We start from the raw sequence: 15,613 nt of genomic DNA on the forward strand, positions 1-15,613 counted from the left end.
TATAATTGGTCAGAGGTGTGCCCTGAAGACTAGGATTTTAAAACATTCCCCCAGATGATTCTAATGTGCAGCCCAGGTGACCACTCACTGGTGTAGCTACATGTACCTTAATGAGAAGGGGGTCCAGGTGAGAGAGATGAGATGGACAGTCCATTGGAAATATAGAGTGAGGTACACATTGAGATGCATTTTGGGGAGAAATCATATGCACTTAGTGGTTTAGATGTGGAGGTTAAGGAAGAAGAAAGGAAGGTCAAAGGTGACTTAATTTTTCTATCTTGAGAAATTAAAGTGAATTTTTTCTTAAGCCAAAAGGAGAATACAGAGAAGCTGGTGAGTGGTAAAGTTAATGAGTTCAGCTGACATGTTGAGGTTGAAGTATGTAGGAGACATCTGGTAAAGATGTTGTAAGCATGTGGCTATCTGTTCTGAATTATTGGCTCTATGAGAGACTTCTCGGCATCATTTGGCAGAAATAAAGTTGTAGGAGTGGATGAGATCACCTAGGGGCATATTATGGTGAAAACAGAAGAGGTCTGAGGAATGTAGCATGTTGGCGGAGAAGCTGTGAAATAGGGAAAGGGGGATGTGCTCAGGAGTAGGAGGAAAACCAGAAGAGGAGAGTAATGTGGATGAAGCCACGGCAAGAGAGAGCAACTAGTACTACGAAGTGCCGTGGGAAGGATTATCTCCCAATCTTGGAGATAAAGGAGAGGATTACTTTATATTACAAATACGCTTACTAACCTGTTTTATCTTTTAATATATTTTATTGTTTACTAATAAGATAGCTCACAAAATATTTTTAAGAGAAGCCTGATCATACCCTGGGTCCTCTGTTGGGAGTGAGGGAGTCAGGAGCAGCTAGAATCTTACAGGGACCTATAGGAAAAAATGGTGGAGATCTGGACAAGTTCTGTGAAGGCTGGACATAGGAACCGACTGAAGATGAAGAAAGAATTGCCTGGCAGCTTTGAGGTCATCCAAGATCAAGCTGAGACTGGAGGTCAGATATTTGCAGTAGAACCAATGAACTGGGTTGTGGTGTGTCTAAGTGGGCCCAGCAGCCCAGGAATCTAGATCAACTGTGATGAAGTATGTTGATTCTAGTTAGGCATTCACTGGTAGGCCTGACACGAGGCTATGGAAAATTAACAAAGGCTCCTAATGAAAGATGAGAGATGTATAGTAGGATCCAGAAAAAAATAGGGGAAGGAAGTTGAATCAAGTTGAATCAGCAGTGCTGACTTGATGGCATGAGGGTGAAGTCAAAGAAGTACCAATCTTTTTCTTTTTTTCAAGGTTTTTGCCATAGGGCACATATGCTCACTGGGGGGGTGGGGGGTGGGGGGGTGAAAAATCACCCCTCAGGGGGTGGCCTCATCACAGTTCCCTTTCTTTGGTTCTCCTTTTGGAATTTTGGGCACACACACATACACACACACAAACACCTGGCATGATTTTCAAGCCTCTAGGTCCAGGACCCAAACTGTGGTCATCCATGCGGGAGTCCAGCACCTCAACTATTATGTCACCTGCTGGCCCCAGAAGTACAATCTTAAGGATGTTAAAACCCTATTTAATGGGAAAGGTGGTATATATGGAATTTGTAGGCAGAAAGGAAAGTAATGGAATATATGGAATATATCCAGATCTTGACAAGATCCAAGGAGTGATTAAAACAACTAGGCTTACTAGTTCACTGAAGTGGGGGGAAGATGAACTACAGTGCAATAGTGCTTCAAGGTATGGGTGACCAGATGCTGTACTGAAACTGATGTTACCTGGAATGACCCCAGAGATCAGCAGAAAGAAGGATGTCATGTGTCCTCCTATTGATCGTTAAAGTGTAGTGCTTATCTGCATGCTTATATTGGGATTTAATTAGAATCTCTCTTTTTAAAAATTATTTTTAAGGTAATTTTCTCCATCCTAGGTGTTCTGAAATTTCACCACAATATGTTCAGTAATGGGTCCTTTTCCATGAATCCTGTTCATTCAAAGACTTTTTTTGTTATTGTTATTTTTCAGATTGTTGTAGGTTGTGTGCACTCACCAAAGAGACACACACACACACACACACACACACAGAGAGAAATTAGGCCCCAGGGGGATGGCCATATTATAATCTCTTTCCATTCTCTTCTCAGAATCTTGGGCATGTACGTACACATGCCTTGAGAGTATTTAAAGCCACTGAATCAGGACTTGAACCATGCAGTTGCCATGTGGCATCCAGCTGCCTTAATCACCATGTCATCTGCACCTGGCTGGCCCCAAAGACATGTTTCTTTTTTTATTTACTTATTTATTTTTTTTTAGGTTTTTGCCATAGGATACATGCACTCACTGGAGAGAGAGAAAATCAGTGAAAGGGAAAGTGAGAAATCATCCCTTAGAGGAGATGGCCATGCTGCAGTCTCCTCCATTCTGCTCCTGGGGTTTTGGGTACGCACGCACACATAAGCCTGGTATGAGTGTCAAGCCCCCAGGTCTGGGATTTGAACTGTGGTTGGCTGTGTGAGAGTTCAGTTCCTCAACTACCACACCACCTACTGACCTTGACATCTTTTTAATTCTAAGAAATTTTCTTCTGTTTTCGCTTTCATATTTTTTTGTTCACCTTCTCTATTCTTTTTTTTTTTTGAAAGCCCTATATTCAAAACATCTTTGGCCTTTTGCTTCTGCTTTCTGTATATCCCTTAGCTTTTCTCTGTTGTGCTATACTCTAGAAGAATTGCTTAACTGGATTTCCCAGCCCAGTGAGTTGCCTTCAACTTTATCAATTCAATGTTCAGTCTATTGGTTGAGTTTTTAGTTTCAGTGATTACAACTTTAATTTCCAAGATATTTATTTATATTTTCTTTTTGGGGGAAGTGTATTGCTCTTCTTGTATTTTCCGAGGATATTAATTCTTCTTGTCTAAAGTTCTAGATGTTTCTAAAGAGCCATAGCAGGGGCAGGCAAGATCAGCCTGCCAGCAGCCTGACTCTGTATGTGAGCACCCCTTGGGGTTGCCTTAGGCACATCTTCATGCATTTTAGGACTCTGTGCTTACATCTACCATTCGCATTAGGGAGTTGACATTGTTCTCACTGCCCAGTCCTAGGCTGGCAGGTAGAAAACGGTTGATGGGTTGGCCAATCTGGGTGCTTCCTTCCACAGGATATGGTTGAACCTATCAAGTCAGCTGCCCCCAGCATTTCAAGCCCCAGGTATCAGCTCTCTGTGAGTTTAGAACGTCCCTTGTTTTCATTTTTAGCAAGTTCTATCCAGGAATGTTTCAAGCTGTGGGTTCCCTCTATCCATCTGCTGTCAATTGTTTTCTTGCTTTCAGATTCTTTGTAGATTTTGATCCATGGAGCATACTTCTTATTATGCAGTGTAGTTGTAAATTCCTATGTATCTATCTATTTATTTTTCATTTCCATGGTTTTGGGTAGGATGAAGAAGGTAACAACTTGCCTGATTTGCTGACCTGATTCGACCTTCCCTCCCTTCTCTCCTTTTTGAAAAAGAGAGTGTGAAAGGAGGAGAGATGCTAGAGAGAGGGTGAAGAGAGTTATTTTGACTGGGTCTCATGTCACAATCCTCTTTCCCAGTCTTCCAGTCAGCGAGGACCACAGGCACTCACTGCTACACCTGGTCTGTTTAGTCTGGGACAGAAATAGCCTGGGCTTCCCCATGTGGCCTTAGCCATGCAGGGTGATGGCCTCCCACTGTACCCCTGTGGCTGGGCCCCTCACATTTTTTCAAATCATTTCATACTCCAAATCACCTGTTTTTACATTTCAAAAAGTCTAGTTAATTAGAAATTGAAGTAGATAGGTTAAGTCAGTGCTTTCTTATTGGGTCTCAGTAAAATTAGGGTACAGTTTTTTTTCCCCCTCCTTGAAACACACATGGTTCGCTCAGTTCATTGTGCCAGAAAGTATACTAGTATCTGCTTTATGCCTCCTTTCTTTTTATCACTGATGAGATCTGTGAAACCTGTCATCTTTGTGATTTACAAGATAGACTTTTCCAGGGTATGTCAACTGTTCTGAAGACAATGTTGTTAAGTATCAGATTTGGCAGATCAGATAGATAATGATGTGCCTTGGAAAGACGGGGCTATTGATGAGCCTTGTGTCAAAACTGATTGCCATATATGGGTGATTCTTTTCCTTTCTCTGTTTCCCTGGTTTCAGTTTCGTGAAGATTTTCATGAACAACAGGCAGTTTCAATTCCAAATCAAAATTGTGCTGTAGTAACTGTGTCTTATTCTGCTTTCACATGGCAGCATTTATAACTGCTAATCAATTCGTGGCCTTTTCGAGGTGAACTTTCAAACATACCATTATTTTAAAATAATCCTTTTTTATTACTATTCTGAAAACAATAAATTCACCCAATACTATCGAATTTCCATGGAACTGTTTCATTGGCAAGGTTGTCTCTCTTTAAGAAATGCTTTTTGAGGGAACCAGCAGTTAGCGTAATGGCTATGTCGCTGGACTCCCTTGTAGTCGATCGCGGTTCGCGTCCCGGACCCAGTGGCTTAAAACTCACGCCGGGCACGTGTGTGTGCGTGCCCAAGATCCCAAGAGGAGAATGGAGGAGAAGGGATTGCAGCGTGACCATCCCCCCTGGGGGGTGATTTCTCGCTTTCTGTCTCTATGTCTCTCTCTGTCTGTCTGGCAAGCGCACACGCCCTATAGTGAAAATCTCTCCAAAAAAAAAAAAAATGCTTTTTGAAGGAACTCATGCAGAATGTGATCTGGACCAATTCATTGGGATGAGCAATTGAGCAGCCAAAGGAAGGAAAAGAACTCACGTGCTGAAACTGTTTGTTTTAGAAGTTTCGAAAATGCATTCCCTGGGAGTGTCTGCCATTGAATGAAACTCGTTTCTATTCCCTTTATAGTCATCACATGTCACTCCTTGATCTTCAGGGAATGTCTGTTCAACCAAAGTATGACAGTGGCAGTTCTGTTTTGAAACAATTTTTTCTGCTATACAAAAGCTTGAGATTTTTCCAGCAGAACATTATAGAGGCGAAGTACTAACTATCCCATCACCTTAGGATCAACGCAGGGCACCTCGTGTATATAGTTGCTGCACACTCAGCTTGAAGGTCTGCAGACTGACAAATTTTAAGATGAAGCTTAAAGATATTTATAAAGACAGGTCTTTGTGAAATTGTCAATGCTCCAGACCTAGTGCATGTCAAGACCACACCTGTCTAAGAGAAAGCAGGTCAATATGTGTTGAAGTAAATCTTCCCAGGATATAGATAAAAATTCAGATTAAATTGAGGTTCAGCTTTTTTTTTTTTCTTGGAAAAAAATGATTTTTAAATGCTGTTTTATAATTTCATCTGACTTCAAAATGGCAACTTGTTTTTATTAGGTGTAAATTGGTTGGAGTATTAGGAAAGGATATACTATTAGTAAGACATTAATCCTTGAACTCTCAGTGGCTTACATAACCAGGTGTAGTTCTCATTGATTTCATACTTATGACCTGCTTAGTGGGAGGCTCTGCTCCATGGCTTGTGGTAGCCCCACCACAAACAGGGACCCTCACCCACTGCTGTGTGGGGGAAGAAGGGGAATGGGCTCTGCTACTACCCTCTCTTCTCTTCTTGGGCCCGGAAATAATGTACTGTACTTCAGATTATGCACTGGCCAGAACTAATCCTGTGGCCCTACTAACTGGAAGGAGTCTGGGATGTGTAATCCCTCCCCTGCAGAAAGAAGAGAACCAAATACTAGGTAACACTAGAAATGTCCATGACACTTGGTGTGGAGTGTTTTGTAGCACTGTGTACCCACTAGAATATTTTCTTCCCATAGTGATTCATAGTGAGCACAACTATAAGAAAATATTGGATAGTATGGTGGTAAAGTTTCAAACAAATTATACTCTTTAATATAAAGTATAAACTTTGTATATAAGCCCTAACTTAAGAAGAAAGGAAGGGGTTCACTTTTGTATTTTCCTAAGAGGAGAAATGAGAGGGAGGAGGGAAGGAAGCAAGAGCTTTCCTCTGCCTCCTATGAACATCCCCAGCACATCCTTGTGGGCATTGGTCCCATTTTACTGCTGCCAAGGTCCACATTTTTCTGAGCGGCAGAACATGGTTTCAGATCCTGGTCTGACTTCATTCCAATGACCAGGAATTCCCCTCATCGTCACACTGTCTTCTCTTCCTGCCAGTAGCTGCTTGGAACTCGTGTCACACAGGCATTTCCAGCAGATTTCTAACAGCATCGCCAAGAACAAGTGATTAGCACTATAGACATGGCTGACATGAAAGAAACCTTGGACTCCGTAGGCAGTGAAGGATGCTGGAGACGTAGTCATGTAGAATGCGTTCCTCTACTCTGGAATCTGGGTTTCTTCGGGCAGATAATAGGAGCAGTCCCAGAAAACTAGCCATGTTCTTCTTCCATGAATGCTCTATACGTGGACTTCAAGCCTCTTTCCATAGAAGACCCTCAGCCTCCACAGATCCAGTCCTGTATGGAAGTTAGACAGAGTAGGAGAGAGATAGCTTTGTTCGGTTTTGACTTCTGACACTTTAAAGAGATCCAGCCTGTGTGTGTTACTGTCCTGGGTGGTCTAGATTTTGGTGTGACCGTACTACATAAGTACAATACTAGTCCTGTGTGAGCAGGACTAGCGGGCTGTATAGGCAGTGTGTTCTGTAAGAGGAATAGTAGAATGTTAGCGTGGAGGTCGAGAAAGGCCTTGGAAAGGCCGGGGCGCAGGTGGGTAGACAGCTGGAGGAGGCGAGGGTGTTTGTACTTAGGTGGGAGGGGCAGGAAAATCATCTGAACAGACAGGTGAGTGTGCTCTGAACTGAAAGTCTGGCTCAGCTGTGGTGAAGGCTGCAGGTAGAAGAGATGGCAAATAGGACTCTACATATAGCGACTGGCTTCTCTTGGGGGATCTAAATGGCTCTCATGAAACCTGCACACTGAGCATGCTGCTGCTCAGGAAGGGAACACAGCTGCCCACGTGGGTTATTGTTAGGAGGCCCACAGGTTGAGACTGCCCCTCCACCTTGGTTCGTGGCATTACCATAGTAAGTAGCACCATTGTCTCAGGCTTTACTGAGAAAGAGCATTCTGAATTGGATCAAGGGGTGATCCTGGGGTGTGGCAGAGAAAACCAGGGAACAGTGGCCTTGGGTCAGACAGATCCAGGCTTAAACTCTGGGTAAGTGACTTACAGACAGCAGAGACTCAGGGCAAGTTACTTGAGCTTTCTAAACTCCAGGTTTCTTACCTATAAAATGAAGATGTAATGCCCTCTTCCTTAGAGGGCTGAGAGCATTCAGTGTGAAAATATTTAGAAGGTTTAATTCATAAGGGCTATCCAAGTAAATACTAGTTCCTTTGCTTTCCCGCTCTCCCTATTCACCTGAAAGCATGTGCGCAGGGTCAGAGCATCAACATTTCTTGTTGAGTAGCCGGCTTCCGCCACCACAAACACGTACCCTCACCCACTGCTGTGTGGGGGAAGAAGGGGAATGGGCTCTGCTACTACCCTCTCTTCTCTTCTTGGGCCCGGAAATAATGTACTGTACTTCAGATTATGCACTGGCCAGAACTAATCCTGTGGCCCTACTAACTGGAAGGAGTCTGGGATGTGTAATCCCTCCCCTGCAGAAAGAAGAGAACCAAATACTAGGTAACACTAGAAATGTCCATGACACTTGGTGTGGAGTGTTTTGTAGCACTGTGTACCCACTAGAATATTTTCTTCCCATAGTGATTCATAGTGAGCACAACTATAAGAAAATATTGGATAGTATGGTGGTAAAGTTTCAAACAAATTATACTCTTTAATATAAAGTATAAACTTTGTATATAAGCCCTAACTTAAGAAGAAAGGAAGGGGTTCACTTTTGTATTTTCCTAAGAGGAGAAATGAGAGGGAGGGAATGAAGCAAGAGCTTTCCTCTGCCTCCTATGAACATCCCCAGCACATCCTTGTGGGCATTGGTCCCATTTTACTGCTGCCAAGGTCCACATTTTTCTGAGCGGCAGAACATGGTTTCAGATCCTGGTCTGACTTCATTCCAATGACCAGGAATTCCCCTCATCGTCACACTGTCTTCTCTTCCTGCCAGTAGCTGCTTGGAACTCGTGTCACACAGGCATTTCCAGCAGATTTCTAACAGCATCGCCAAGAACAAGTGATTAGCACTATAGACATGGCTGACATGAAAGAAACCTTGGACTCCGTAGGCAGTGAAGGATGCTGGAGACGTAGTCATGTAGAATGCGTTCCTCTACTCTGGAATCTGGGTTTCTTCGGGCAGATAATAGGAGCAGTCCCAGAAAACTAGCCATGTTCTTCTTCCATGAATGCTCTATACGTGGACTTCAAGCCTCTTTCCATAGAAGACCCTCAGCCTCCACAGATCCAGTCCTGTATGGAAGTTAGACAGAGTAGGAGAGAGATAGCTTTGTTCGGTTTTGACTTCTGACACTTTAAAGAGATCCAGCCTGTGTGTGTTACTGTCCTGGGTGGTCTAGATTTTGGTGTGACCGTACTACATAAGTACAATACTAGTCCTGTGTGAGCAGGACTAGCGGGCTGTATAGGCAGTGTGTTCTGTAAGAGGAATAGTAGAATGTTAGCGTGGAGGTCGAGAAAGGCCTTGGAAAGGCCGGGGCGCAGGTGGGTAGACAGCTGGAGGAGGCCAGGGTGTTTGTACTTAGGTGGGAGGGGCAGGAAAATCATCTGAACAGACAGGTGAGTGTGCTCTGAACTGAAAGTCTGGCTCAGCTGTGGTGAAGGCTGCAGGTAGAAGAGATGGCAAATAGGACTCTACATATAGCGACTGGCTTCTCTTGGGGGATCTAAATGGCTCTCATGAAACCTGCACACTGAGCATGCTGCTGCTCAGGAAGGGAACACAGCTGCCCACGTGGGCTATTGTTAGGAGGCCCACAGGTTGAGACTGCCCCTCCACCTTGGTTCGTGGCATTACCATAGTAAGTAGCACCATTGTCTCAGGCTTTACTGAGAAAGAGCATTCTGAATTGGATCAAGGGGTGATCCTGGGGTGTGGCAGAGAAAACCAGGGAACAGTGGCCTTGGGTCAGACAGATCCAGGCTTAAACTCTGGGTAAGTGACTTACAGACAGCAGAGACTCAGGGCAAGTTACTTGAGCTTTCTAAACTCCAGGTTTCTTACCTATAAAATGAAGATGTAATGCCCTCTTCCTTTGAGGGCTGAGAGCATTCAGTGTGAAAATATTTAGAAGGTTTAATTCATAAGGGCTATCCAAGTAAATACTAGTTCCTTTGCTTTCCCGCTCTCCCTATTCACCTGAAAGCATGTGCGCAGGGTCAGAGCATCAACATTTCTTGTTGAGTAGCCGGCTTCCGAAGCGTGTCTGAAAAGGACACAATGTGTGAACCCATGTTCTGCTGACCACCTTGTTGCCGTTTCACTGATCAAGTTAGTAAATAGGAAGCAGGCTCCTAGGAAGGAGGGCAGAAAACTGGCTAGTTGTTTTTCTGTTCACTAGGTGATTGACAGCAGGGCTGGAAGTTTGACTGGGCCAGTGGGGCTACTGTCAGGAGAGCTCAGGTGAGGTGCCACCGGGTAGGAGGCCACCACAGGGAAGGAAGGAGGTGGGACGTAGGTTTTATCAGCATCTTGTTTTTGCTTAGGGACGATGGCTCTGTCCTCATCCTTTATAGTGTCATCACTGTGAGCGCACAGTTTCCTAAAGGAGGAGTAACATTTTAATTAGTCACAAGGTACCTGATTTCTGATATATCAGTTCTTTTCTCCAGGCCTCATCGTTTCATGTTATTTTTGCCCATGTCCGCCACTTGCCTACTCTTTTCATGTGTATCAGAAAGAAACCACCAAGCAGCCTGGAAATCCTATTACCAGACCTCAGGATATTAATTGTCGAGTTCTCCCCCACGGTTACACAAGTGCTGAAAAAGTGGTTCTCTTTCAATAGTGTCTTGTCAAAACGCCAGGCACAGTTTGTTTTTGACATTTGCTGCTGCTGTTAAATAATAGTCTTGCTTCTGTCATAGCTAATGTTGACTTGAAGGCATTTGGAGGGCATTTCTCAACTCCAGCCTTAACAGCCAGACCTGGTCTTGACAGATATTTTTCTTTGCTTGCCCAAGGCAACTGAGTGTAAGTGTTGCAACTTTGCTTTTCTAAGCTCTGAGACAATTTCAAATGGGCATGCACCACTTAAAAGTTTAGATCCACTTGTGCACATGCACATACTCACACACACATACTCAGGTTGGAGCTCTTGAAGTGTCCTGAGGAAAGATATTTAAGTGAATTAAACAGTGTCCCGTATTTGGACCCCTCGAACCCGCTGTTCTGTCTTAGTAAACTTCTGTCAGTTAGAATGTCATACTTAATTACAGATCTCTTTAAAATCAGTAGGCATTTTTATTGTTTCTGTATTTGCAATGGTGCAAGCCCCTAAACCCTGCCCAGTTAGCTGCATGTGCTGCGTGCCATCTGTCAGAGAAAATCTGGGTTCTTCATGCGCAACGCTTTATTGTGTTGCCATGTCCATTAGGAATTTAATTTATGCTCCTTTTTCCCACTTTGGTGCAAAGGCATCTTTTGAAATTTCCTTTCATGCCTTATAAACAAGTATGTAGTGATTTCTTCCTTATTTAGTTGTTATTTCATCCTTTATGAAGTAATGAAGAGGAGGGCAAGACAAAACATTGAGTAAAACAAATGAGAACAGTACAAGAGTTCTGTGGAATGTGCAGGAGTTGGCACTATGTGTATGTGCAGAGGCCAAGAAAGGCACTGTTGGCCTCAAAATCAATACCACAGGAATGGTTAAACACACAAGACTGTTGTGCCTTTCTAGAAAAATAGAAGTATGTCGGTCACCAGAATTGCTAATAATTAAGGCAACTAGGTTCGAAGCTTTATACATGGTGCTGCAGTTTGTAAATCTAGTGAGTGGGTGTTCCGCTAACACTCTTTTGACCATACCTATTTTCCCAAATTCAAGTTCATCTTCAAATTTTGAGAAGTAGTTTTTAGAAATTTCCACAACTACAAAAGCTGAGCATATGAATTGTTCTGCCATCAGCTCTCACTCACACTCTTTTTCCTTTTGTCTGAGACTGATATTTGATAGGCTATTTTAGATAACAGCTTTTTAGCAGATAGAGGATTACAGATTCCTTGAAAATCAAATGTAGTCATCCTGTGATGATTCATATATAAAGCCTCCAAAAAGTTCTTGGGAAATGTTTCTTATGAAGAAACTATGAATAGGTTTCATTTTTATACCAAGTAATTAATTCTATTTTTCCATAACCTTTTTGAAGTATCCTCATATACCCAACAGCCACATAACTAATATGCAGGACTTATAGAGAAGAACGGAGGAGCTGGAAGGAACCCTAAAATTCACTGAAGACAGTTCAATCTTGTCATTTTATAAATACAGAAGCAAAAACACACATTGATTAATTTCTTGTCCCAAGTCACACAACTGATCAGTGGCAGAATCAGACATTTCAGTAGCGTAAAGAGGGTAGTAGCATTTTGTTTTATGAATCATGGAGATTTCATTTTATTACTGTGCAAGATTTATGGCAATGTAGCCTATATGTTGACAACTGGTAGGAAATGGGCATTCATAAATTTTGAATGTTTCTATTATGAAGGGCAATTATTTGTTACCTGAAGTAATGGCTGGTAAGCAGCATTGACTATTAAATGCTTTACATATACCACCTCATTTAATTACTCCAAAAAAGCTCTGAGGTAAACATTATGATCCATAAAGTACATGGTCAGTACTTTATATGTGAAGAATCAGAGTCTTAGAGAAATTATGTGTAACCTGTGAAGGTCACATTAGAACATTCAGCTGAGGATGGAGCCCAAGACCTTCTTGTTCTTGGGATCCACACTGTGGGCATCAACACAGGGATTTGGCAGAATCTAAAATTTTAGATGTGAGTTTTGCTAGTATAAGTCCTGGCAAAGAAAAGGAGTCCTGAGTCTGTAATTCACTATTTTGTGATGCACTAAGTTAGTTGCCTTGAAAGGAGAACTGTAGAGAAAGATTGTTTGCATCATGACTTACTAAAGTGGATCATTTTACACCTAAGGATTGGGTTAGATAGTTTCATAATGAAGAAAAAGGACATAAAGCACACCTTACATTTTCATTTATGACTTAAATTTGAACCTCGAAGCCAAACTATTGTTCTCGATTTTAAGATGAAAGTTGGCATATTGAGACAAATCTGAAATGTTGGCATGTCCACAAGAGAATAACTATGAAACGGACCATCATTTCCTACATTTTCATTATCCTTGTATATAAAAACTTTAAAAACCACAAGCACCATTTATGAAGTTTGAAGTGATTTCTACATAGTTTGATCCCTTACATTTTGACATTCATGACCTTAATCTTAAGGTAGATTAGAAAAAATATGATTAGGTTAATTGGCAGATCAATGACTCCAATTAATGAATAAACGGAAGAGGTTAATTATTTCCCCTCCCTCTGCCCCACCTTCAGCTCTGGAAAGGATAGTCCCACACATCACATTAAACTCCTTTTCTCCCTGAGCACACCCTTCCAAACTAGGCCAATCAAGAAACTAGAGCTGCAGGGTCCTGTGGAGGAAGGAGGTCGACTGAATGGTTATCTGATACTGACAGCTGTATCAGTTGGGACTTTTGGAGTTACACATGTTGGAGCTATAAACATAAGAAAAAGGAGTGCATTACTGAGAGAAGCAGAAGCAGTAGACAATTAGGAAAAGGGAGGTGGTAGAAAGAAACCATCTGATGTCTTTCTACTTCTTTTGAAATCCATGCTTTCCTCTAATAAACCCTTTAAAAATAACTTAAATTGGGTGTTTTTCCATTCTCTGTAACCAAATGACAATGACAATGACAAAGATAGTTTGTTAGCGTTCTCTTTACCAATTAAGGCTAGATTCCATGTAATATATAATTATAGATGCCATACAGACAACTGTGTTCCTCAGTGGGAAAAGAAGCCAGCTCACCAAACAGTTCCTATGAAGATTATCTGGAGAAATTAGAAGTATGATTTGAAGTAAATGATCTCGGAGGCCCATTTAACTTGAAGTTCTAAGGTCATCTGGTTTTCAGACATTACCTGCATTCAATTTTATGCAAAACTTGCCTTTTCAACCCTTTTCCTACCCAGTCCTAATTCTCACTGGACTAGTATAAGACACTCCTGATAACCTACGTAGTTAAACGTGAGCTAGCCATACTTTCTTTTTTAAGGATTTTCTATTGGAACAAGAACATTTAGACCAATGAGGCTGAGACACCACTGAAGCAATTACCATGAATCCAAGTCAGACTACAACCAAACTTTTTCAGTCTCTTCTTTGAATTGAAAGCTAGGAAAATTTGAAAGGGGATTCTAGAACTTTCCAAAAAATCCATCTCAAATTTTTAACTGTTCTCATCTTTACTTGGCATTTACCAAATACTAGGTGCTATGATTTGATAATGGTTTGTTCCACAAAGGTATGTTTTTAAACTTGGTCCCCAGTGTAAAGGCATTGGGAGATGGAGAGACCTTTGAGAGATGATATCTGCTGGGCAACATTGGCTCATCGAGCCAATTCATCACCCTCATTAATGGATCAGAGATATCTTATGAGACCGCACAAAGAGTGAGTTCTAAGTTCCATGAAAAGGAGTTTGTTCTTGTGAGAGTGAGTTATGAAAGAAAGATGGCTGTCCGTAGGTCTCTTTTTTGCATGTGCCTGTCATCATCTTTGCTTCTGTCAGCCAAGTTGTGATGTAGCACCAGTGGCCAACCTATTTTCAGCCCCACACCCTTGTACTTTCTAGTCACCAGCATTATAAGCCAAATAAACCTTTATTCTTTATATATCCAGTCTCAGGTATTGCTTTTTAACAGCAAAATATTAAATAACAGACTAAGACACTAGGTTAAAGGACTTGGGAGATGTATTTACTCTTTAAGATATAAAACCACATTTTGCTCAATTTCTGCTGCAAAACCCAAAATAGACAGGTTGTGGGACTTACATTGGACAAATCTTTATGTGGTGTCACAATTTAAGAGAAAGACCACTATGTCTGAGCTTATACTTCATAGACATTCTGTATAACTAGAAGGCCAGGTTTCCAGGGCTTGCTGCTAATCCTATATTGCTGACTCAGCAAAATGGGTCCCAGTAGAACACTGCCCCCAGCATCAGAATGCCTTTTGAAAGCTTCTTGTGTGGATTTGTTCAGGAGCACCACCTCTAGTCGTCTGACTTAGGTCTCTGCCCTAGCAAGCTGAACAACTTGAATTTTCAGCAAGTCAGGTAATTCCATTGGGACAGGATGTCTTTAGAATTCAGAATGAGATACTCTTCTCTTGGTCTATACACTTCTTCCTTAGTGAAGTTGATACACTGGGTCAGTGTCCTCCTAAATATCATAAACTTCACCCCCCCCCCTTTTTTCTTTTCATAGTTACTGAAATGAATGTGGAATGGAAAAAAAAACTTACCATTTAAAGTCAAGCTATGAAGGGAGATATTAGGTCACTGTGGCAACAGACAAAAGTTCTGAGAACTAGATTTGGAGATAAATACAGTAAGGTCACCCCTTATGTCCTAGTTTTAAATGAATCATCCTGTCTGCTCAGGCCAAGTGGTATTCTTTTCACTTGATTGACTTTAGTTCTTACCTGTCCTGGGAAGTGCCTGTTTCCAAGGGTGACACCAATCCATAAACAAAAAATTAACGTATCCATCTAAAATCCTTCCAAGTCACAAATAGAACCTTGTCCTACCCACCACAGAAATTTAAGAGGACTGAGATTTTCAAACTGATTTTGGGAACAAAAAAATCTATGTAGGAGAAAGTTAGAAACAATATATAGTCATCTAATTAAATCACAGGTTGGTTCTTCCTCCTTTCAAATAATACCATTAAAAATTAGAAAATATAGAACATGATGAATTTTGAGGTGGGAGGACTTCTTTAGGCCTAGAGTGATTTGTGATTGGGAATGGCCTACAGATATATTCAGAAGACCTTGTGATTTTTCTACACCTCATTTACCCCAAGACTTGGCTCCTTCTCAGACTTTCTAAATCTCAGGATCCCCTCATATCAATTGACCAGAAAATGAATAAAGATATAAAAGACCTATGCACTGCCTTAGTCCATTATTATGTGGCTTACCCGAGACTGGATGAATCTAAAAGAATAGGCGGTTTCTTTGATTCATAGTTCTGATGACTAGGAAGTCCAAATGTACCATGGGGAAGATGAAACTTTCAGTAGAAAGGGGTGTGGTCTGTAACCATGTGGCTTTCTTGTGAACTCTTCCAGAACTCAATCATAGAGGCACTTCCCTAATGACATTATTATACGCAAAGTTCCCACATTTCCACGTCTTGATCAGGTCAAGTTTTGCCCTCTTAATCCCATTACAATGACTGAACATATGAATTTGGAGGGGGACATATTCAGACTATAGAAGAACATAATCATAAATGTAGAGATGGTAGATAAAGATAGAACCATGTGCCCTGAAGGTAGAAAAATTGTTTTTAATCCACAG

At 41.6% G+C, this 15,613-nt stretch overlaps 1 long non-coding RNA gene across 1 annotated transcript; it reads right to left on the minus strand.

The window, feature by feature from the left end:
* Window positions 1-7,904: 7,904 nt before the first annotated feature.
* On the minus strand, window positions 7,905-15,271 carry LOC102472870 (uncharacterized). Its single transcript, XR_337556.3, has 3 exons — window positions 15,232-15,271; window positions 9,334-9,736; window positions 7,905-8,426 (listed from the first exon to the last, which is right to left on the minus strand). It is a non-coding gene; the product is annotated as an uncharacterized LOC102472870 (long non-coding RNA).
* Window positions 15,272-15,613: the final 342 nt, after the last annotated feature.

Source organism: Tupaia chinensis, unplaced genomic scaffold, assembly GCF_000334495.1.
Source record: "Tupaia chinensis unplaced genomic scaffold, TupChi_1.0 Scaffold147282_1, whole genome shotgun sequence".
Classification (NCBI taxonomy): Eukaryota; Metazoa; Chordata; class Mammalia; order Scandentia; family Tupaiidae; genus Tupaia; species Tupaia belangeri.